The following is a 24,215-nucleotide window of genomic DNA, read 5'->3' as shown; positions in this document are numbered from 1 at the left end:
TATCCATTTCCCTACCCCTTTACCTGATGGCACCAAGCATGGCATAGAATTAGTTAGTCCCTCCCGAGGGCCATTTGTTGTAAATGATTTCATTTTCCACTTCTCCTTGGCACTATATTTGGAAACAAAAAAATTGGACTGGGCTTATGGCTGGAGTTGCTTCTGGTACCCAGGAGTTTTGCAGGGGAGGTGCGTGGAGGGGAGATGGTCATCTGGGGATCAGACAGGGAGCACGAGATGGTGGTGATAGGATTTGCATGGCTCCTTTGGTGGCTTGAGCTCCATGCCAGCCTGCACACCACCTGCTTGATTACCTCTCCATTTAGGGAGCTCACTCCCTCTGAGGCTGGCTAATGTGAGCTGTGGAGGAAGGCCAGGAGCAGGGGCAGTTTTTATTTTTTTAGTAGCTAGAAAAAAAAAAATCTCTTTATTTTTGTGTTTCTCTTCTTCCTCCTTCTTTCTGGGACTCTTATAAAAGTTTCAAGTTGTTTGTGACTGTGAGGCCACGGTAACCTCATACCATGTCCCAGTAGCTTGAATTTGAGGGGCCAAGCCTCACCATTTCAAAAGACACAGTGGCCGTGTGCTCCATTTCGGGAGTTCTGTGCAATGGACACAATGGCCTTTGAGGCATTAATGCCTCATTTGCTTTGAGCAGATATAAGGGTTTGCACTTTTGAAAACAAATTTAATTAACACCCTTTTCTTTGGCGGTGGGGGGAGGGGAGGATGTCCTTTCTTTTCCCTTCAAAAGTCTTTCACCCCTGTCTATTTATAATGGGTTCTTACATAGAGACAGGTGGTGCGTGGTGGTGGTGTTCCCTTCAGTCCTGTCCTTCCTGGTGAACCAGGTAGTAACAACGAGGCCTTTTTTGTCTCTACGTTCAAGCTTATAGAAGGAAAGTGCTAAATTACCCTGCAGAATGTTGCAAGACCTGATTTGACCCCACACTGTACTGTGAGAAGAAACAGATGGGAAAATAAAAGATGTCCTTTTTAAAAGAAATCCTCTCTTCCATCAAGAATCTTCTACCGAAAACTGTCCCCTCATTCCCAAGGATGTGGCTTGGTGTGTGCAGGGAAGCCACGCCCAGCTTGCCGGTGTCCACGGTCTGGTCCCCCAGCAGATAAGCTGCCTGATCGCTGCATGGTAATTGGTTTTGAAAACACATTTGCACAGTGGGCGGTGAGCCAAACACTCCCTTCCCTGTCTTGCCTTCCATTTCACAAGGCTGATCCCTTATTTTAAAGTATTTTCCCACTCTGTGTTCCCCAAACTTCTAGAGAGACAAAATATCTCAAATCTTTAGGACCGGGTCCTGCCTATATTCAACTTGTTCCTGCTGAAAAGAAGACTCAGCTCAGGTTGGCTGATCTTTACAGCAGGCACCGACCCACAATTTACTGGGGTTGTCCGGAGCCAGCTCAAATGCGGAGCCGACTGGAAACATCATCAGACTTTTAGTCTTGGGGCGCTGGATTCAAAGTCTGATAAAAACAGAGAACTGTGTCTTTTGAAGGCATAGGAGACAGAGGGAGGCATGAGTGTGTGTGTGCGTCTCCTCTGACAGGTGCCTTGCCATGAATCTGGTCCCTTCGGAGTTTTGTTTCAATCTGGAAGCTTTCATTTTCTCCCCTGAGCATTTCCAACCCTGAAGCCCAGCTTAACATCTTTTCGGGTGACAAGGGAGAATCCAATGCGGGAGTGAGGCTTGCTTTCAGTCTTGGGGGCTGGGATCATTGTGTGGGCAGAGGTGTGACACGATGTCATTGTGTGGGCACAGGAGAGTTTCATGGCCGTGGCTTGTGTGTGCGTGTGTGTGTGTGTGTGTGTGTGTGTGTAGAAAGAAGGAAGAGCGACAGAATTCAGATTCTCCAGGGTAGAGTTTTTGGCCTTTGTTTTAGATTTTGAGTTACAAAGAGTTGCATACGGCTATAAATATGAACATGATTGGCAAAATCTACAGATTAAATAAAATCTGTGAATGGTGTAGAGTGCTTTGCATACACCAAACATTGGCAGTGTCTATTCATAGAAGGCACATTCTAGAATTTGCTCTCTCTCCTTTTTCTGATCTCACTCATTCTACTTTTGTGTGTACTTTTCTTCTCCTCGTTCTACCTTCAGAAATCTGATTTTGAGCAGCCTAACTGGAGATGTGTAAGCAGGGTAACTCTCGAGATCCTATCTGTTTAGATCAAAGGGCAAGGCTATTCCCCGATGTTGGCAGAGGGATTATTTAACAAGAAATCCTTGTCGGTGTCAACGGGACACATGGGATGACATCACGCTTGGGAGAAATAAGGATATAAGTCAATATTCCCTCACCAGCTTCAAAGTTGGAAACGCTTTTACAGAAGGAGCTTCTAATTCCTTGCCCGTCACTCCGCAGTTGCAACTGACACCTGAAAATTTCTCCCACTAATTTTTTTATCGTGATCTTGCCATGGGGGTGCGCATTAGAAATCTTGTCAAGTTTGCCTTCCTTCCCTTCCCTTCCCATTCTTTTCCTCTTTAAATACTTTACTTACTTATTTGGGAGAGAAAATGAGTATGAGTGGGGAGAGCAGAAGAGGAAGAGGGAGAAGCAGAGTCCTTGCTGAGCAGGGAGCCCGATGTGGGACTCGATCCCAGGACCTTGGGATCATGACCTCGGCCAAAGGCAGGTCCTTAAGCAACTGAGCCATCCAGGCGCCCCAAAGCTGCCTTTTCTGTGGAATCATCCACAACTTCCAGCTTTGTCCCATTCTGATACCCCCCTTTCCACCAAGGCATGGGAAGAGAACTGCTTTACTATGGAATTTGACAAGTTCAAAATACTTAAATCCTTCCTGCTGTTTATACTTTTCTGATTTAGAAGAGGCTGGAAGTATTAGAAATCTACATCCCTCTGGACTTTGCAAAAACCCAACCTGTTATAGGCATTCTTGTGACTTTGTCATAGATGACAACCAACCTGAGAAGACCAAGCCTGAACTGTTTTGAAACGAACTATTTAGAATGAACGTATGTGTTCCCCAGGCTTTTCCCAAGATGGGTTTTTAGCCTTTAAAAAACTGCGCAAGTCTTACTCAGTCTTTAAACTCTCTGAGGTGTCTTCCTCCCGGGCCTGAAAGAAAGTTTGTTACGGAGGGAGACACACTTGGGAAGAAGAATTTCCAATGTTTTCGACATTGTTGCTTCTCATACTTTAATGTGCACGTGAATCGATCAGTCATCAGGACATCTTGTTAAAATGCAGACTTGGATCCCTCCGATGTAGGGGTGGGTCCAAGATTTTGCATTAAAAAAAAAAAGATTTATTTGAGAGTGAGAGAGCGTGAGCAAGGGGAGGGGCAGAGAGAGAGAGAGAGAGGGAATTTCAAGCACACTCCCCGCTGAGCGTGGAGCCTGATGTGGGGCTTTATCTCACAACTCCTGAGCCAAAATCAAGAGTCCAACACTTAACTGACTGAGCCACCCAGGCGCCCCCAAGGTTCTGCATGTTAACAGTGTAAGGTGATGCCCAGGAGCCAGAGTTTGAGGTGTGTGTGATGCGATCTCAGACCCTCATTGGAAGTGGGGGCAGAGGATGGGCCCACCCCAAGCCCAAGTACAGAAGTTCTGGAAAATTCATTCTGACTGCTCCCAGGCCACCAGCATTTCACTCACTTGCAAGCCTTCCTCAAAAGTACTTAGGATAAATTAAATAATGCTGTGCTCTTTCAGGAGCCAGCATGTGGGAGACAGGCTAGAGACAGGTTACAGAAGAGAATGAGATCAGACAGATACAGAGAAAGATAAAGACAGATAGGGGCAGACAGAGTCCCTCCTGTAATGTCTGTCACTCTCTATCTCTTCCATTCTTTCCTCTCTGTTTCAATTTCTTTTTTCTTTTCTTTTCTTTTTTTTTTTTTCCATCTTGTTTCCCTCACTGCCTTCTGTCTGTTGTAAGATAACAGAATCATTCCACTCAAGTTCAGAGGCATATGGGGGCTTGTAAGAAAAGCGGACTGGACTAGGAGCCAAGAAAGCAACACTTGAGCCCTAGCTCTGCCCGCCCCCCGCTCTCTTGGGTGCAGCTGCGCCGGTCACGTGGGATGTCCCGGCCTCAGTTTCCTTTTCTGTACCAGGAGCCAGTCGGGTGAGATGATCTCTGGACCCCCGCCAGCTCTGCACCACTGCGATTTACAATCTGTGTCAATATGTTTATCTGTTACTTGGGGCAGATCTGTTCAACTTTCAATGTAAACGAGTTAACTGTCACGTCCCCAGGGTTCCCAGAGTGCATAATTCCCATTTCTCCCCGGCCCGTCAGCGTCAGCGGGTGCTCCGGAAGTTCTCGAGCGACACCCACGTCCCCTGCATCGCGGAGCACGCCTGTGGGAGGTTGCCTGAACACGGCACCTTCCGCATTTCTGAAAATCTGGTCTTCTGTTGGGCTTTCACATCCTTTGTTGTTCCTGCGGTTTGAAAAGATTACCATTACTATTATTCATCTCATTTGAGGGGCAGATTCTTATCTGAAAGTCCCCAGAGTCAGAAAACTCACTTCTAAACCTTTAAAGCCCTGGCAGCCTTTTGTCAATGACGTTATTGTTATTTCTTGGGGAGGGGGGAGAAGGGAAGAAAGGGTCTGTTGATTAAGGGGAGGGAGCACAATGGAGGACAGGATGGTGACCCAGGATGGTGACCCGTTATCTTTCTTTCGTTTTTTCCTTTAAGTTGTTTGATTTATAAGTGTAATCACCAAGAAAGAATCAGATCCCCCAAAACCAAGCAGAAGGGAAAACAAAAAGGAGCCACCCAGCATTGCAGAGGAGAGGGCCTGTCCTCGACTCGGCAGGTGACTGTGGGGGAACACACTGGAAGGTGAACACAGGAGCCCGTCACTCGCAGAAGGTTTCCACTGGCTTCTGTTTCTGTTCTGGGTTCTGAGTCTGTAGAGAAAATGAAACCAGCTGGGATAGGACCCGAAGTTGTTTTGGGGCATTTGATAACAGTGCAGAAAACAGGGTACACGTGCGGGAGGTAGGTGCGTTTTGAGGTGACTTCTTAGGGATGCGTGAACAACGCTTACAGAGGGTCTTCCTGGGCCTGGTATTGTCAGATTCATGGGTTGGTGCCCGGGTCCCTTAGCCAGTCAGGGGCCCTTCCTTCACTGGGCTGGTCACAGTGAGGAACATGTGAGAGACAGAGCCGGCCTACAATTCATTGTCTTGAGTTGTCCCAACAGCAGTTTAACAAAGAGGGCAACCCCTTTAATTGCGTGAAACACTCCCTTGAGTCTAGGACACAAACTTGTCACTTGCCTTGGCTGGACTTTAACCTTGATCCTTGGACGCCAAGCTATTTACACACACTGAGCAGCTAGCCAAACTAAATATGCCAGCTGGGAGGCTAGTTTCCCAGAACGGGTACTTTGGAGAACTTCAAGTACGCTTGTGGGGGTCAGAGGTTGGTACAGTATGCGTGAGGGGAGAGAACTTCTGAGGAAGGGTGGGTGACCCTGTTCGAGGGTAGCTTTATTGTGTTTCTCTTATTTATTTTTCCAGGAGATAAGAGGGTTTTCTATGAGGTCTCCTAAGTTAGCAGGCCTTGCCGGTAGTGTTTCTAATGATCTCGAATCCTCATTCAGATGTAGGCTATCTTCATTCATGTAATCACTCGTTTTTCCAATGGGTAGACATGGACATCTGTTGGTAAAAGGCACTGTCCTGATTTAGGTTCTTGTCCTTCTGCCTTAGAAAAGGTTAGAAGATTAGGTAGAAACCTAACCTATTTAAGGAAGTGTTGAGTTGCTGTTTGTTGAATACTGATGCCTTAAGTGTAAAAACAGATAGCAAGTCACTTTGACCAAAGGGATGCCGCTGTCTGTCTCTGCTGCTGTGCCCCTGATCTGAGCACAGCCCTGCTGCTTTGCCTACCCTCGCCCCTGGCCGGTCTGCCTGCTTCCACTCTTGCCCTGTTCCAAGTCAGTCTCCTCACGGCAGCCAGAGAGATCGTCTGAGTTGCAAATCAGACTGCGTCACCCTCTGTTATAAAATGCTTCAACGGCTTCTTGTTACAATCAAAAAAATTTTTTTTTAATATTATAAAAACCTATAAATCCATTGCCCGCAAGAACTGGAGCATTAACAAGAACTAGGCGTGGAGCCCCATCCCGCCCCGTGTCCAACTCACTCTCCTGGGCCTTGTATTTAATTGTTCCTTGCTTTATTTAAATATGGTTTTATTTTATAAGTGTATTTCTAAAAAGCATCCTGTTAAATTTTAGTTAGCTTAAACGTTGTAAAAAGTTTATCATTCCCTGTGTAATCTTCTGAGGTTGCTTTTTCCCTCCAATAACAGGTGGCTGAGATGCCGCGATCCCATGGCAGGTCGCCCCAGTAGACTTGCTGGAACGACTTGGTCATAGTCCACTTTCCAAATATGCCTCCGTTTCTCTCTTTTCCAGTGGGTGGGGCTTTGGTTGCCTCCAGAGTTTTGCTAAGGGGACACTGCTGCTGAGAATGTCCTTGTACAACTTCCCACTGCTCGCTCTTTCCTTTTTTTTTTTTTTTAAATTTTAAAGATTATTTATTTATGTATTTGAGAGAGACAGAGCACAAGCAGAGGGGCAGAAGGAGAGAGAGGAGCAGACTCCCAACTGAGCAGGGAGCCCGATGTGGGAATCGATCCCAGGACCCTGGGATCATGACTTGAGCCCAGGGCAGAGGCTTAACCGAGAGTCCCCCAGGCACCCTTCCCGCTGCTCTTAAAGACAAAAATCCTTCACGTGGCCTCCGGGTCTCTGCCTGGTCCAGCCCCACCCAGACTGTTCGCTCTTACCTCATATTCTGTGCCTCTGCTGCTCCGTGCCAGGCAGAAGTTCAGGGACGGGTAGAAGATAGAAGGGTGTGTGCAAGAAAGTGAAATAGGTAACCTTTCTCTTCCCCTTCTTGTCAACTTTACCATTTCCTATAAACCCCCAATCAATCATTAACCTAACCTGGGCATATCTTACTTGATACCGTGGAGCAGGAGGTCAGTTCACCTCTTTTGTGTGTTCATAGCTCCCCGTACCGACTGCAGAGAGCACTTGGCCCGGTTATCAGGGAGAGCGTGCTGCCCTAGCATGACTCTGCGTTTGACACCTGCTCTGCTCCTGGACTCTGAGCTCTGAGAGCAGGACTGTCTGTTACTGTTCCTGGTCGTACCTCCAGCACCGGGACCAGGAGCTCCATATATATTCTCAAATGAATACTACAGTAATTCACAGAGGTTTAGGACAGGCATTTGAGACCACAGAACAAGATCCAGTATGCTTGTTCCTTAATCCTCTCGAGCAGCAGTTGGCAAACTTTTTTTGTGAAGGGGCAGAGAGTCAACATTTTAGACTAGGAGGACCCTACAATCTTGGACATCACTTAAATGTCACTGCCACACCATCCAGGCAGCCATACTTAATATGTAGATAAATGAATGTGACCGTGTTTCAATGAAACTTTATTTACGGACACAGAGACTTGAATTTCACATAATTTTAATTTTCATGGGTCATGAAATGTGTTCACATGTTACAAGATACAATTCTTTTGCTTTTTTCCCAACCGCTAAAAGCTACGTGAACCATTCTTAGTTTGTGGGGTGTATAAAAGCAGGTAGTGGGCCAGAACTGATCTGAAAAGGGGCGCCTGGGTGGCTCAGTGGGTTAAAGCCTCTGCCTTCGGCTCAGGTCATGATCTCAGGGTCCTGGGATCGAGCCCCGCATCGGGCTCTCTGCTCGGCAGGGAGCCTGCTTCCCCCTCTCTCTCTGCCTGCCTCTCTGCCTACTTGTGATCTCTGTCAAATAAATAAATAAAATCTTAAAAAAAAAAAAAAAAGAACTGATCTGAGAGCCATGGCTGGCTGTCCCCTGCTCCAGAGTAGTCCTGAACCCTGGCCAGTCAACCTTGGGTCAAGGTCTACCCTTAAGCACTATTTGTAAGCCACTAAGGATGGAGGACAACAAAAAGTCCAGAGTTAGTACCTACATTAAAGAATTAAAAGATACCTTCCCCCTTTCTTCTTCTTCTTTTTTATTTTTTGAAACCTTTCTTGAAAAGTTGTCACATGGATCTCCCACCCCTTAGCTCATCCCTCAGCATCTTCTTCCTCCTTTGATATGAAAATCAGAATTCAGGCACTTAACAGTGGCTGTAGGCACCCAGATTGCATGGTCAAGACACTACCCACCCACTCACCTTTGCTGTCGCTCTCCCCGCTGATGGATCTGGCGAGAGGAAGAGACTGACCGCTGCAATTCACGGACACTTGGACGTTTCAAGGTCCTGGCCTGGCTGGAGAACCATGGTCCACCTACCTTCACGTGGGCGCAGGCGTGGATCCGCTGACATTACCATGAAACCAGGAAAACAAAGCAAAACAAAACAAACAGAGGCTTCTGCTTTGCAATATTTGTTCATCTAAAGCCATGTTGACACACTTTTTAATCTGTCAGCAGACAAACCCTGGAAGGTAGCCCACGCTATTGGTGCGTTAACTTGTTTTTGTTCACTGAAATGGAAATACTCATTTGTTGGAGGGGATGTGTATCCGTACAGCTCTGAAAAGACAGTGGCCGTGTTCTGTCCTGGCGAGCACCGTCAGGGACAGGAGGGAGGGAGGAACGGAGTGATGGGGAGAGAAGGCACCCTTGACCTCTCATGGCCTGACCCATGGAAGGTGGCAGTATCTTGTGTTGACATAACCGTGTGGAAATTGCCAGCACCGTCCACCCCTGCAGGGGCAAGGGCACTTGAGAGATGATCCAATTTGCCCTCTGCACTCAGAAACCTAGCCAAGTCACTTTCTGGTCTCGACCTGAAAGCTGATGGTTCTCAGGCTCCAATTTACCTCTTCTGGTGGGCGGTCCCCAGATAGTTTTCGCTCCCTGAGCAGTTCTCCTGGGGAGGGTTAGCCCATTTCCTGGTGTAGTTCTTTGAGAGGGCACCGGGCCAAATGCTGTCTATACCTGACTCCAGGTATCAGGACACCTCCCAAGCCAGCCTTTTCTTGTCCCAAATAATTCTCTATCTATCCATCTATCGAACTTTTGAAAGCAGGAATCAGATCCTATCATGCAGTTGCTTAAAAGCCTCTGAAGCATTTCATAAAACAAAATAAAATCCGAATTTCTTAACCTGCATTATGGGTTGAACAGTCTCCTCCCCATGTGGGTTTGGCACCCCGAGCCTAGCTGTGAAGGCCAATTTATGTGGAAACAGCATCTTTGCAAGTGATCAAGATGAGGTCAGTAGGGTGAGCCATAGCCCAGAGAACTGGTGTCCTTATAAAAAGGGAAATACGGATCAGAGACAGATACGCATGGTGGGAAGACAACATGAAAACTGGAATATGTCATAGACAAGACAAAGAACACCTGAGGCCACCAGAAGCAGGAGAAAGGCCTGGAACAGTTTCTTCCTCACCATCCCCAGAGGGAACTGACCCTGCCAACACCTTGATTTGGGATTCGCAACCTCTAGAACTGTGAAGGCATCAATTTCTGTACTTTAAAGAGGAAACTAATATCCTTGATTGCAAAGCCCCTTGAATATTCTCACTGCTGACCTGCTGGTCTTTAATACTTCTCAGCTGGGGCAACTCTGGGGAGGGTGCGGGAGAGGGGGATGATTTTGGTGGTTAGAACTAGGTGCTTTATTGGCGTTTATTGAGAGGACAGGCCAGGTATAGTAGAAATCCCTAAATGCATGGAAGGATCCCCTACAATCTTGCCACTCGTGGCCCCACTGAGAATTACTGCACCAGAACGGCCTTCATTCAATTCTGTAAACCTTCCCCTTTTCCCAGGAGCCCGGAGCCTTTGCATGAGATTTTCTCTCTGCCTGGAACGCTCCCTACTGCTCTTCATGCCGTTTAGATCTTAACTTAGATGTGATCTTCTCAGACAGGCTTTCCAGGTTGCAAAATATCCACTTGCTCACTCAATTTCACATAGGCCTTTAAATAATACTCTTCCGTAGATAGCGTTATCACCATTTGATTAAAAAAAAAAATCCTATGAGGGGCAGCTGGGTGGCTCAGTTGGTTAAGTGTCTGCTTTCAGCTCAGGTCATGATCTCAGGGTCCTGGGTCGGTGCCCCGCATCGGTCTGCCTGCTCAGTGGGGAGTCTGCTTCTCCTTCTCCCTCTGTGCCTCCCCCTGCTCATGGTCGTTCTCTTTCAAATAAATAAAATACAATAACAATCTGTAACAAACCTATGAGATTATTTTTTGTCTCCTCCCACTAGAATATAAGCTCTGTGAGACCAAGGACTGTTTGCATGCCAGGATCTAGAGGAAAGCCTGGCAGGTAGATGGGGTTCATATTTCAATGTTGACTGAATGAACCAGTCATGAGCCCTGAAGCTGGAAATCCGTGAAAGCCTGGGGGTCTGGGAGAGAACAAGGAAGAAATGGGAAGGGATAGGGCAGGAAGTGGGTGGGGCCAGTGAAGTGTGGTGGGAGAGGTAAGAAGGCGCTGGTAAGGCAGGGCATTTAACAGCAGTGGGACTTCTTTCCAGACTGTTCTCGGACCATGAAACAAGAGGTTCCTCGAAGAGCCATGGCTGGAGCAGCCCTTCTTCTTCTTCTTTATACAGGAAGAAATAAGCTTGTGGAGTTCATTCCTCCTGGAATGGTGGAGCTTGGAAGACAGAACTAGTTCCTCTAGGGTTTCAGAGGAGCTTATGGATGGTGCTTGACATGTTGCCTTTTCATGGGTTATAAGGATAATTGGGACCTACGCGGGGAAAACCCAACTTGAACGTTGACATTGAGAAGGACAAGCCCACCGTGCATGGAATGCCCTTTCATGCCTCTGTGAGAGCCTGAACTGGACTAAATGGGACATAGACTTCCCCAGTGCGGCTATCCTTGCTTGCTCTGTAGAGGCTACCTTGTCCTTGGAAAGATACACAGTATTCCACAAGCTTCCACAAAGACCTTGGAATGGAGTCATTTCAAAGGACATCCAATCACGAAAACACTGCTATGTTTTTAAGCCATGTGCAGCCTTTATTTTCCTCTTAGAAGTCCTCTGTTTTACTTAGTTTGTTTTATATAAAATTTCTTTTTCCATCTTGCGGCACTCTCGGAACTTTGGAGGCGAGAGACAGTGTTCTCCACGGGGCGAGAGGTGGCTTGCCTTGTAACTCTACCTCTGCTGCTAATTTGCTGAGTGACCTCTAATGTTTTACTTGACCTTGAAAGGGCCTCGATTATTCTACAGAAAATTTGACGGAATACATTACACCACAGGGGACTGGTGATCGGTGAAAGAATGCAATAAAATATGGGAAAGCACACGGAAGGAACTTTCTGTCTTGCTTTCCTGTTCCTTCGTTTTGTTATTTCAACTCTTGCCTGGAACCCTTCCCACCCAGGTTACCCCTCACCTTTGTCTTCACCTTTCCCTCACACAGAATTCCCGGACTTCAGGCAATCATGTCCCACATTCGCAATCTGTGGAATATTTGAGTGCCGATTGCCCTCTTACTTGCTTAATATTGTCTTTACATTGGCTGGCTCACGTCTCAATTTACATTGGTTCCCTCGAAAAGGAAACATGGGCAGCTGTTTATATAGAACGACACCCAGATCGGAAGTTTGTCAAGAGTGTTTTCTCCAACAGACATCATATCAGGACACGTTCATTGAAGTTAAAAGGATAAAAACTTTGGAAGAGTCCTGGCTTACACACTGCTTCCTCAATAACACCTTCTCCAGCCCCCACACCAACCTCCAGACTGAGTCTGCCCCCAGTCGTGTACACTTGTTTCCTCCTTTGGGACCGTCTCTCCACCCACCGGGAATCCCCACGGCCTCTGTGCCCCCTCTCTTTGACTGTAAGCACCATGTGGGCAAGACAGAGTTTGTACTTCTAGGTATTCAACAGTATTTTGTGCAATTAGGTAAAAAGTTCATCTATGTACTGACCTATTACTTTGAGACCGGTAGTGGAAAATTGCAATGCATGGCATTTTCTGTTTCTTCTGTTCCCAGGCTTTAAAACTTGGGGACACTTGGGGTACCCGTGAGCAGGCAGGAAACAGTAAACTTGTAGGAAGCCCTGGGAGATGTAGTTAGGAGTCTAGGCACTTCCTCTAAGGGTCCAAGTTTTAAGAGTTGATACATGCAGAGTTAAGAGCTTAGGGCAAGGGAATTCTCAAAGCTATGAGTTCTTGGAATGTGTAAGTAACGGATAATTGGCAACTTACTTTTCCATCCTAAGGGACTTCTTCCCATACAAAGTGGATTCCCACAGGGAGTGTTTTGTTGTTGTTGATCATGCCTGGGCAGTACTTAAACCTCCACAGAATCCCCAGAGGAGGCCCCAAACCTTATTTGTACCTGTCGTTCCCTTGACCTCCCACATCTGGTTCTGTTAAGTTTCCACAAGTTTCTGAATGTCTAAGCAAGCGATCATGCAGACATCGTAGATGTCTTGGCAGGTGTCTGGTTCTGCATGGGTACTGAGTCCTTGACAGTGGTTTTCTAGAAAAATGATATGCTCCTTATCTAGTTGCTAATTCCTTCCACATATCACAAGCCTTTTCTGTAAATTCCCATCAGTCTTGACAAAGTTATCTTGTAGACCTATGTAGTGATTTTGATGGCTGCACAGAGCTGTTTGTCTTGTTCAGAACTAAATTAATAACACCACGATGGCACCTACTTTAGCACCAAACTTCTTAAACTCTCCTAATATACTAATCAGCATGTCAGCGAAATATTTTTTTTTTCTGGATAAAGACAAGCCTGGTGAAATGGATTAGACATTCACACGGCATTGCATAATTCAGCATGCCAGTGTGGTGCATACGATTTGCATTAATAGCCTGCACTGGGAGGCGGCTGCTCATAGGTTTCTCTCATTAGGTCGAATATCGAAGATTCCAGACTGTCAATCAATTACGGCAATTTCCTTTTCCATATTTATTCCATCACGATCATTGACAGCTACCATTAAGTGACATTAATACAATACAGTATCATCTTGCATTTCTACAGAGCATCTCGGGGCACCTCGTGGTTCCACTTCAGCCAAGAAATCACATTATAAAGGAGAAAGTCCCCTTATTCCCCAGGTAGAAAACAGGCTGCCAACTCTCTTGGATACTGTGGCGGTTGCCCAGAATCTCTGGGCATGGTGTTTATCCTGACTTCTGGGCATGGGTGTTTATCTTTTTGCTTTCTGAAAATACCCAAGGCTGTGACTCTGGGGAGTGGGGTGGCTTAGTGGGCAGGGGTCACTAATCAGGGAGACCACTCAACTACACGCCCTGCCTCCATTCGCCCTTGATTTAGGACATGCTTACGAGACAGGGCCAGAGGGGACCCTTGTGGAGGAATTCAGCTTCTTAGAAGGGCAGTGGTTGCTGTATGCCACTATTGGGTGATATTTTCCACTCCCATGCCTCCCTGCCTTTCCACCTTGCACGATCACTTAAAATACCATTGGCCACTTTGACTCAGAATGCAACAAAGCCCTCCTTTGCCAGACAGATTATTCATATGGGCTAAGTTGCCAGCTTTGGGATATCCTCCTTGCTCCTTCTGCCATTTCTGTAGTGAGGGATTATCAGAGTCTTGCTGCGTGGAAGCCATCTCTGTTGTCCAAGCGTCACCAACTGAAAATATGGAAAATTCCCTTGCTCAGCTTTAGGTGACACACCAGTAGGGTTTCCAGATAAATCACAGGAAGCCCAAGTTATATTTGAATTTCAGATAAGTGATAATTATTTTAGTATAAATATGCTCCAAATATTGCCTAGAATGTATACAAGTTTTCATCATTTATCTGAAATTCAAATTGAACTGAGCATCCTGTTTTGTTTCGTTTTCCAGATCTGGCAACCCTACCCATCAGGTGAGTCAAAGGTTTAAGAACCAAACCAATCACGCTACTGAGATTCTAAGGAGAAATCAAATCAAGACAGTATGTCTACACTGAGCTGAAGTATTTGCGAAGGGCTGTGTTCACAGCTGTGGGAGATGCAAAACAGTGTCAGAGTTGGTGAGAAAAAAGAACAGGAGAAGAATGGCCACAAGCCAGAGAGAGACTTTGGTGCTAGGGCAATAAGTTTGGCTCAAGAACTATAGAAAAGCAAAAGAGTGTTTAAAAAAATGTTTCTAGCAGTTTTCTTCATCTATAACCTTTTGTGATGGCTTCTTGCAAGCAGGGCTTCTGCTTCACTGCTCAGGGGAAGGCTAGAGAGACTAGAGAAGAACATTCTCTGACATGTAAGGAGTCTTGTGGGCACAGCACCTGCTTTAAGTCTTTTATTGCTGAGGTAAAGCAAACATCATCTTGATTGATGATTGCGGAGAACCTGGGGGAGACAATCAGCAGGTGTTTGCGGATTGGACGAGTGACAAGTTTTAAGTAGGGAGAGCATTATGAAAGATATTTTACTAAGACTGTTTTGGAGGTGTTGGGTGAGAGAACGAGAATAAGGCCCCTCTGATAAGTGAGAAAAACCCATCTGGTCTGCTGGGCTGCCCATGGTTAAGTGTCCACATTGCATAACACCTGACTGCCATCCCTTTTTGTCCCATCACCTAGCATTGGGTGGCCTAGGGTGACTTGAGCACTCATGATTCCTGGAGCAAATTATGATTGTTCTGTTTCTTCTGAGAACAGGATGAATAATTATATACCAGAGGCGGGAAGGTTGGAAAAAACAAGAGGCAGAATTGGGACAGAGAGAGGACAAAATTAAAAAAAGAAAAAGAAAAAAGTGACTGAGAGAAAAAGTAGATGAGCTAGAGAGTTGTGTTTCATTCATTTCTTTTCTTCTTCAATTATTATTTGTGCGCTTGGGGATGAGGAACCATATGCCTCGTATTTTTGTCTCTGTTTCCACAAGGCAAACTTCATTTTTATTTTTAATGACTTTGCAAGCCGTGAAAAAACTTTATTGAGTATCCAGCAGCAAGGGCAGTGCCAGGACTGGAGAACAGGTCTTTCTTGCTCTAAGACCTGTCCTGATTCACTGCCGAGGCTGCTGTTTCTGGCTGCAAAACTGCTCTGCAGACCGCCTCTTCAGTTTCACAGATGTGTTTGTTGATGAAACCACACAGATAATCACTTGCTTTTACGTGTGTGCCTTGTTCTTTATTTTGCTGTTCGGTACGAAAAGAAACTCACAGTCTGGATTCAGCATAATTGCGTCTCCCTCTGGGGTAGGATTTATTTGCAAAGGGATAAAGACAGAGACTCCCTTCCTATTTTTTAACTTTCTAGGATGGCCAACCCTTTTCGGGAAAAAAAAAAAAAAGGGTGCAGTGGTAAAGAGATTATCTGGTTATTTGGTAAAATAGTTAAACTCTAATCCGATGATGACCCATAGAAAGCAGCAATAACAGAACACCGCCGAGTATGTGTCCTCTTTTCAAAGACATCTAGATTTGTTTCTGAGGAGGATGGGAAGGCTTTTGAGATCCCGGGAGAGGAAAAGGATATCAGAGCTGAAAAGAATCTTTGTGATCCTTAAAGCTTCTTGAAGTTTTGGAGGGAATGAATGAGACCAGACCCTCTTTATAAACCCTAGGTGATCATACTTCTCCCACAGAGCCTGCTTGGAAACTGAGAAAGAGTGACTCAAGAATTTAAAAATTTAGTAAAAGAAAAAGGGATCCAACCTCTCTTTCCTTCCCTTGGGCTTCATGTCCTCAGGTTCTTTTTAATGTAAATTAAATAATGAGTAGTTAATAAAAAGGTAACCCAGACCTATGCTTTTGCCCTTGTGCTGACCTTGACGCAGGGCTCTGCACGTATGTGTGTCTCCCTCAATGAAAGTTCACTCCACAAAGCAGATTGTACTGGAGATTTTAATCTATTCTATTTTTAAAAATTATTTTTAATTTTTAAAATTTTTATTTTTTAAATGATTTTATTTTTAAGTAACCGCTATACTCAACCCGGAGCTCGAAATCCCAACCCCGAGATCAAAAGTCACCTGCTCCTCTGACTGAGCCAGCCAGGCATCCCTTTATTTTTTAATTAAAAAATTTTAATTCTAGTGTAGTTAATGTACAGCGTTACATTTGCTTTGGGTGTAAAATGGAGCGATTTGACAATTCTGTACCTTTTGCAGTGCTTGTCGAGATAAGCTGTACTGAAGATTTTATAAGGAAAACTGAAGAGGGGATTTACGTCTCATAATGTTCAAACTTCACTTCTCAGTTTGCAGTTGAGATGTCTCTTCTCAATTTTATTCTCAACTGTTGGCCTTTCTATGGAGTGGTTTCTCAAAGTCCACATGTTAGTGAATTCTCCCTCTGCCCTATCTCTCATGATTATTTTGGAGAAAGCTTTTCACTGTTTCTCACCTCTCAGTCCTTTGCACTAGCCACCCACAGGCCCTGGGCACTCAGGTTTTATCAGAGCATCCTTCTTGAATTACACATCTGCTTCTTGCAAGGGATTCACATAAAACTGCAAAGGAAAATGAAGATTTTTTGTAGGGCCACAGGAACATAATTTATCAGGGAATGATATCTGGCAATGTTTACCATATGCTTTGGGTTTCTTAATTTTAGGTTACTTGCTGACTTCTTCTCCAAAGCTAGAGGTTGGGTTTGGTGGCCATGGAGATAAACGGATTCCTGTCCCATCACTTTCAGGGGATGCCATTGATTCTTTCCCCACTGTTGAGTGCATGTTGGCTAAGAATTCCGAGCTGATATTTTCCCCAGTAGCTGAGAGAGAAACTGATTGTTTGTTTTGTAATTTCTCCAACCATGGGGAGTGGCCAACCATCTTTCTTTCCTCTCTTTTGTTAGGGGCTACCCTCCTTAGAATTTCCCTGGTGTCTCCTGGGAGATTCATGAACTGCGGCTTTCTTTGTGTGATAAGAATTCCTTTATGACCACCTTAAATCTTAGATTCTAAGATCTGAGGATCAGATCCTTAGATCTGTTTTAATTTTCAGATTTTTTTTTTTTAAATTTTTTTTTTTAATTTTTTTTTTTTTTTTTAATTTTCAGATTTTAATATTACTGGCTGCTTACACTCTCGGAAACACTGAAGAGTCTCCTGCATCGGGCCCTAGGGGACTCTAAGATGTTTGCTCACAGGTTGTCTTGTGAACTCTTTCCTCCCTTATGCTAATTCACCCTCCTGCAGTTTTGTGTTACTTGTACATGAACGACACTCGGTAAGGTCATATTTTTTGATGTGAAAATCATGCTTGACTTGATATGTACCAGGCTATCAAAGATGTTTGTTAAATAAATCTAGAAAGTTCAGGATATGTTGTTGGGTTTTAGACCCACGTAAGGAACACCTTCTCCGAGGCCATTGCATTTCGCTGCTCAGCATTTGTCTCCCTCAAAGACCTGGTTTCTGTCATTCTTCTCCTCCTTCTGACTCACCTGCCTGTGATATTCTTTGACCACCTCATCATTATTTGATTGGTGATTCTGCTCAAGCCCCAGAAAATTGCCCCTTCTTTTTCAACTTGCAGGTTTTCTATGGCTCATCTTCCTTTCCAATATTTCTTTCTGAGTCAGACATTTCCCCTTGTCATTCTTTCTCTCATTTGATATTTGTCACGTCCTCAGGAATATGAGATGCTAGCCCCACCCTGTGCATCCCACTCCCTCTCCACCAGACCTTCCTGTAGCTTCTGCCACCACGGTGACTCTGCTCTTGCTCCCTCACTTCTATCCTTGTCATTCAAGGGTAACAGTTCAGTGATCTTTCCCCTTCTCTGTCCACTGAATTCATTTACAACTTACAATCCAGCCAACTTCTGGTTGTCGGCCTGCCTGACCATGACCCCTGCTGTTTACTCTTGCCATCTACCCCTTCCTCTAGATCTTCTCTGTCATCTTTCATCTCTGGAGTTGTCTGTATTTTACTCTAAGTTGTTTCTTTTTCCTTCTTTCTTTTATTTCCTTTCACTCTTTTATTTTCTCTTTACTTTTTGGAAAATTTTAAATCATTATAGATGTGTCAAAAGTCACAATGAGAACAAGGATAGCCCCGATGGGTCCCCTGCACCTTTCGCCAAGTCTCCCCCATGATCCCATCTGACATAATTAGAGTACTGCATCAGAACCGGGGAACTGACACTGGTACAATGCATGTGAGGAGTTCCATACCCTTCTACCGCATGTACGGATTCAGTAAGCATCAACGCGCAGATATCTCCATCATGCTACCCACTAATGCGCATACTCACCCACCATCCCCAGACCCATATCAACCACCAACTAGTCTGTTCCCCAGTTCTGTGATTTGGCCATTTAGAATGTTATCAAAGTGATCTTGAAAAGTATGTGACCTGCCAAGACTGGCTGATTCTTTTTTATTCCTGGGCAATGTTCTGTGACATAAATGTACATTTACCTACTGAAGAACATTTAGGTCACTTCTAGTTTTTGGTCCTCTCACAGTATTTTCTTTCCTTTTATATTTATATATTTTCTTCTAGGTTGCTACTTTTAGCAGATGTTTGCAAGAAAGAAAACCTTTTGAAAGAGGGACTTACCCAGGGATTCTTTTGACTAATGGAGGCATAGGTTCAACTCCAAGTGATTGACAAGGTACAGACTCTGTTTTCTTTTCAGAAACAGGATTGGTTTCTTGGCATCTGGACTTAAACCTTCTCTTTCCATTCTTGGTTGTCAGCAAATCCCCTGTCTCGGGTGGAGACACTGGATTTAACCCCCACAGAGGTGTTCCAGTATAAATTTTGATCATAAGTAAAAATCGGGTTTAGTTATTTTAAATTAGGATGTTAATTTAAAACGACTACATTGTTTCAAGGGCTTTGGTGCCTGTTCAGGAAAGCCTTCAAGTTATTTCTGGCAAAATATATTGAAACCAGTGGCCTTTAGAACTCAGTACTCAAGGGAAACAGGGCAAGCTGAGTTTCAGCTGTTTGATTTGAAGGTGGGGTCACCCAGTGGCATTTGCTAAAGGAAGAAATTCGTAGGCTTATTTTCCAAATGAGTTTAAGGTTCAGTGTTTTGTTAGCCCTGCATATCTTTGAGAGGGACTCCTGAGCACTGGTGGGTAGTTTTATCTTGGTTCTAGTAAATGAGTGGGTTTGTGTGACATTTTTGGTGTGCAATGATGAAGGTTGACATAGGGTTTCCCTTCGGTGAGTAACTTGGCTTCATTTTATGTTTGAAGATTTCATATATTTGCATAATGTCTAAGCTGAGGTGATTATATGGCAGAGGAGTAAAAGTGTAAATATTAGGGGTGCCTGGGTGGCTCAGTGGGTTAAAGCCTCTGCCTTCGTCTAAGGTCATGATCCCAGGGCCCTGAGATCGAGCCCCGACATTGGGCTCTCTGCTTAGTGGGAAGCCTGCTTCCTCCTCTCTCTCTGCCTGCCTCTCTGCCTACTTGTGATCTCTGCCTGTCAAATAAATAAATAAAATCTTTAGAAAAAAGATTTAAAAAAGTGTAAATATTAAAATGTTACTGGACACCTGACAGTCTTCCAGAGTAAAGGGGATTTAATATATGTGAAATAGAAGTTTGGACTGGCACATCAAGATTTTTTCTTCCCTTCCCTTTCTTTCTTTTTCTTAAAGTTTGCTAGAAATTTAAAATTTCCACACTTAAACCGATAATCAGAACCTTCTCTATTTTAAGGTCTTGGCTTTGTTGGGGACATTCAGTTTCAGTTAAGACACTTGGGAAAGTAAGATCCCACGCCTTATCCCTCCCCGCCCCACTTCCCTCCCCTAAATTTGAATGCTCCTTAACTCCTGGGGAGTGCCGTGTGTTCATGTAAACTGTATCCAGAAGGACTGAAAGCACTTTGTACACTTTACATAACGAATCCCTCATTGCTGTCCAGGTATGCAGAGGAAGGGGAGCTAAGATAGGCGCTGTGCATCTCTGCATTTGTAGGACAAGCCCTGAGTCACCAAAGTGAGTCACTGGTGATGGGGAAGGCACTTTCCACCCAGGCTGATGTTCTCAAACCAGCCTTTTCAGCATTTATTTTTACAATATCTCAAGGTGTCTCCAAGTATCTCATGAGATTACTGTAAGATTCACATGAATGTGAGTGACTTTTAACCCAAAAAAGCAAAAGGAAAAAAAAATACCACTATTGGAAGGTTTCTCCAGCTGCATTATCGAAGGGTCCATCGCAGGGCAGTGTTGTAGTTTGAGAAAGTTTGAGCTCTAAATGAGGATTTATTGCAACCGCTCCTGGGCCAAACCTAAGAACCAGGACATTAAGGGTGAAGGGGAGGGGAAATCCAATGGTCTCTTTTTCGAAAGAAGTTGCTGACCAGAGTTCTTGGGCTTTCCTTCAGTAACACTGTGAACATTATAGTAATCAGAATTCGGTAATCAGTCTTTCTGCCCATCTGCAGTGTGAGGACTGATACTGGTAATGATGACTCAGAAGGGAAACATCTCAGCTCTGAATGATCGAAAACCAGATTTCACTGAGCTTCTAACGACTCTGGTGTTTATGCCTGGTCACCATATTAGAATCTTGTGAGGAGTAAGAGTGTCTGTGACTAGCTGTGGTGACAGTCTAATAAGCAAGGTTGCTCATTGCTAATGTTTCTTGGGCATGGAGTTCCCACTTGCATACTCCTTGGCAACAAGGCTTCTAAGCACCCAGCCATCCAGAGACCTTCTGGGACCTGGCTTTTATCACGTAGAGCATTTCAAAACCAATGATGGGGATCTGGGAGAGAGACAAAGGGCTCAAACCTGAGAAGTAAGACAAAGCAGTGGGTACTAAGTTTACCCAGCGCCTCCTGGGTTTTAAGCCCTATGCCAAGGGCTTTGGCTCGTATTTTCTTGTCTGTCACTGAGAAATGACAACTGATGAGTGATAGGAGCCTCACCAAAGGAGGTCTGGGGTGATGTGATTTAGGGACAAAGCATCAGAAGACTCTGGTAGGGGCTCGGGTGCTCACACGTGCAGTTAATAGAAACTGTGAAAGTGACCTAAGTGATAAGGACCTATAGTGACTCAGAAGATATCCAGCCAGTGGCTCAGCGATGATCATGGGAACCCACGTTCTCTCCCTCTCTGTGTGTGGTGTTGAGTGGATCCTCAGGCTGGCTGTCCTTGTGCGCATGGGATGACTGCCAGTAGCCTTAGTGCTAGTGTTCCTTTACTCTGTCAGAGAAGGAGAAATACGAGCTGCCACTACCTCTTGCGGAAAAGCTACGCACTTGCTTTCCCAGGTCCCTTCAGCACTTCCATCTCATTGGCCAGAATGGGGTCACATGATCAACCTTAATTTCCAGTAAGGAGCATGGAGCTCCTGTTATAGGTTCAGACTAACAACGGTATACTCTCTGATGTAGGAATGGGGTTTGTTGGCTGCATGGGAGCAAGATATATTCAAATGGAACTCTTGCCTTTGGTAAAAGGGGCAAACCCCAAGATATCTAGAAGTGAAATTATATTCTATATCGGGTTTGTTTTATGAGGTAGTGGAATTTAAAAAGAGCTACATCAAGAGGCTCAGGTGGTGAAGTATCTGGCTTCCTCTCAGGTCATGATCCCAGGGTTCCTAGATGGAGCCCTGATTCATTGGGTTCCCTGCCCAGCAGGGAGTCTGCTTCTCCCTCTCCCTCTGTCCCCCTCTTGTTCATGTGTTCTTTCTCAAATAAATAAATAAAATCTAAAAAAAGTTAAAAACAAAAAATAAGAAGAGATGCATCAAAGATAGAAGACACTTTCTACTTTTAAGGGGAAAACATAATTATCCCGAATGTCCTCTCAAACTTCACTCTTTAGCTTCAGACATATTTCATCCTGCTTACCAGAAATCTACCCCAGTGGGCCTCAGGGATCTTGTATTCAACCTATTGAACATGGTACCCATCATCTCTTTGTCCCACCTCAACAAACGTGCTCTTAATACTGGTTCTGTGGTTTGTGCAGTGACAGCATCATATTCAGAGGCACCTAAGCAACGTACTGGAATATTTTCTAGCAATCTCCTTCTAGCAATCACCCCGATATGCCACGCTACCTTAGAAGTTCTTTCCCATAAAGGGGTGAAGCTTAGTTGGCAAAGTGAAGGTTGGTAGAAATATATCTGATATCACTTTGAGGCACATTTCAAGATGTCTATGATGACCTGTCTTTAATTCAGATTTCATTTCAATGACAGCTTCTAGAACATGTGACATCAAATAAGCAAGTGTCTTGTATTTTTCTTCTGGGGCAAACATTGGAGTGGGAAGGAGGCCACTGATGGTAAAGACACACATCGGGCCAAGTGGTGAACAGAACAAAGTTTCATTCAAGGGGTGGCGAGATCGCTGGGGACACAGGTGGTGACGAGTGTTGGTGGACTTTAGAAGTTTTGCCTGATCATGCCATGGCTGGCAGTCTGAAACCAAGGTGTTTGAAGGCCCTAGGGGAGACGCCCAGAAATCCTTCCTCACCTTTTCCACCTTTCTCTTCCAGCTTCTAGTAACTTCACATGTTCCTTGGCTTGTGGCTGTTGAACTCAATGTCTGCCTCTGTCTTCACATGGCCTTCTTCTCTCCATGTCTCCCTGTGTTCTTTTCTGTTTCTCCTAAGGACAATTGTCCTTGGATTAGGGCCTTCCACAATCCAGGATGAGCTCATCTCAAAATCCTTAACTCAATTACCTCTACAAAGACCATTCTCCCAAATAAGGTTATATTCACAGGTTCTGGGATGTGAAACACATCTTTTGCGATGCCACCACTCAGCCCATTACAATGGCCTCTTTTTTTCCCAGATGGTGGGTATGGAGACACTTGACAAGGAGGGAGCTGCTTGTCCTAAGTTCTTGGCTTCCAAATCAAGGATTGATGTCATCAGCGAAATGAACTGCTTCAAAAGGATGAGTCTCTGATATCAGAAATGACAAGCTGTATCCCCCAGAATCCTCTTGTTTCTGTTTTTGTTTATTGCCCAAGGAGCTGTCCATGTATGATAAAGAGCTTCTGAGAGATGCCAGCTAGGGACAATCAAGTTCCTTAGATTGAATCTTCTCAATGTTCTTGAGTCTATTGGACCCCTTCCTTAATGTCAGCACTGCCTTATCAAATCCCCATCATATCTCATCTGGATTGTGTTTTACTTCTCCTGATTCTCTCTGGCTTCCTTTCTCTGTACTGCTGCCTGATGAGCTGCCTGAAATTCCAATCTGGTGTTACTCGCCTGATGCTAGATAGATTTTGTTTGTCTCTATAGAGCCATCCTTCTTCACCCTGCCTTCTTCCTCCAAAGTTTCTTTGTCTTCTGGCTTCCGGTAGGGTTTGGCCAATGGGGGTACTGGTAAGATGAGGTGGGAAGGGTGGGAGCAGTGAGAAGGGTCCCTTCTCTCCCTAAGTCCTTCCCAGGGCTCACTGCTCCCAACAGGTGGATTCTCACATGGCTCTCTTCCAAGTCCCCTCAACCATCAAGGCCTAAGAACAGCAATCAGGATTCCTTGCGGTTCCCCTACACCTTATCCACACCTTTGAACAAAATCCTGCTGGAAACTCCTCTCAAATGACTGATTTCAATGTTTCTTGCCTGGACCAAGACCAATACAGCCATGCTGTAGGCATGTCACTGACTCTACCTTGCCCTGAAGACAAAGCAACATTCCACAGTAGGGGAACAGGACTCCAGCCTTGCTCCTTCCTGACACACATGTGGCGCTCCCACACGCTGGTGGACTTATGGTTCCCTGAACATGCGGTATTCTTTTTCTTCTTGGAGATTTTTGGAAGTGATGATTTCATTCCTGACTTACCTGCCTGCAGAGTGTCTTTTTCATCCTTACAAACCGCTCAGGTGTCACCTGTTGATTTGTTTTCTGACTTTCCTTGGCGGGATGTGCTGCTTCCTCCTCTGCGCTCGCGAGTCAGATCATACACGTGCCCATGAAAGCACTTATCATTGCTGCAAATAGTCACTCCTGTGTCTCTTTCCAACCAGCCCTGGAAAATCCCCTGGCTGTATTCTGTCTTTCTTTGTTCTCCAAGTAACTGCCGGCTTAATAAACATTTTTCGAATGACGATATTTGCTTTGCGAACTATATTATTATTCATTCTGTGCATATACATGAGATTGGTGGAATAAAGTACTACTTGGATCTATGCAACTGTGCACATTGTTTTTTGTGTTGATGACGATTACTTTGGTTTTTCCTCATGACCAGTCTGAGAGACGGGTCAACGGGAGGTAAATTCCTCTCTGTCACCTAAATTGTTGGTGGCAGAACTATGCCAAGAATCTA

At 44.8% G+C, this 24,215-nt stretch overlaps 2 long non-coding RNA genes across 2 annotated transcripts in view; one reads left to right on the top strand and one right to left on the bottom strand.

Annotated features, from left to right (window-relative positions):
• LOC116589176 overlaps window positions 1-23,989 on the top strand; it is a 146,941-nt gene extending 122,952 nt beyond the window's left edge. Inside the window, exons 4-5 of the long non-coding RNA XR_004285226.1 lie at window positions 18,448-18,559; window positions 22,724-23,989. This is a non-coding gene — a long non-coding RNA (uncharacterized LOC116589176). The remainder of the gene's footprint in view (window positions 1-18,447; window positions 18,560-22,723) is intronic.
• On the bottom strand, window positions 3,884-6,934 carry LOC116589173. The gene is made up of 2 exons (XR_004285223.1): window positions 6,812-6,934; window positions 3,884-4,443 (listed from the first exon to the last, which is right to left on the bottom strand). It is a non-coding gene; the product is annotated as an uncharacterized LOC116589173 (long non-coding RNA).
• Window positions 23,990-24,215: the final 226 nt, after the last annotated feature.

The sequence above is a fragment of the Mustela erminea genome, chromosome 4 (genome assembly GCF_009829155.1).
Source record: "Mustela erminea isolate mMusErm1 chromosome 4, mMusErm1.Pri, whole genome shotgun sequence".
Lineage (NCBI taxonomy): Eukaryota > Metazoa > Chordata > Mammalia > Carnivora > Mustelidae > Mustela > Mustela erminea.
The sequence above is the reverse complement of the archived record's forward strand: the minus strand, read 5'-3'. Positions and strand labels throughout refer to the sequence as shown.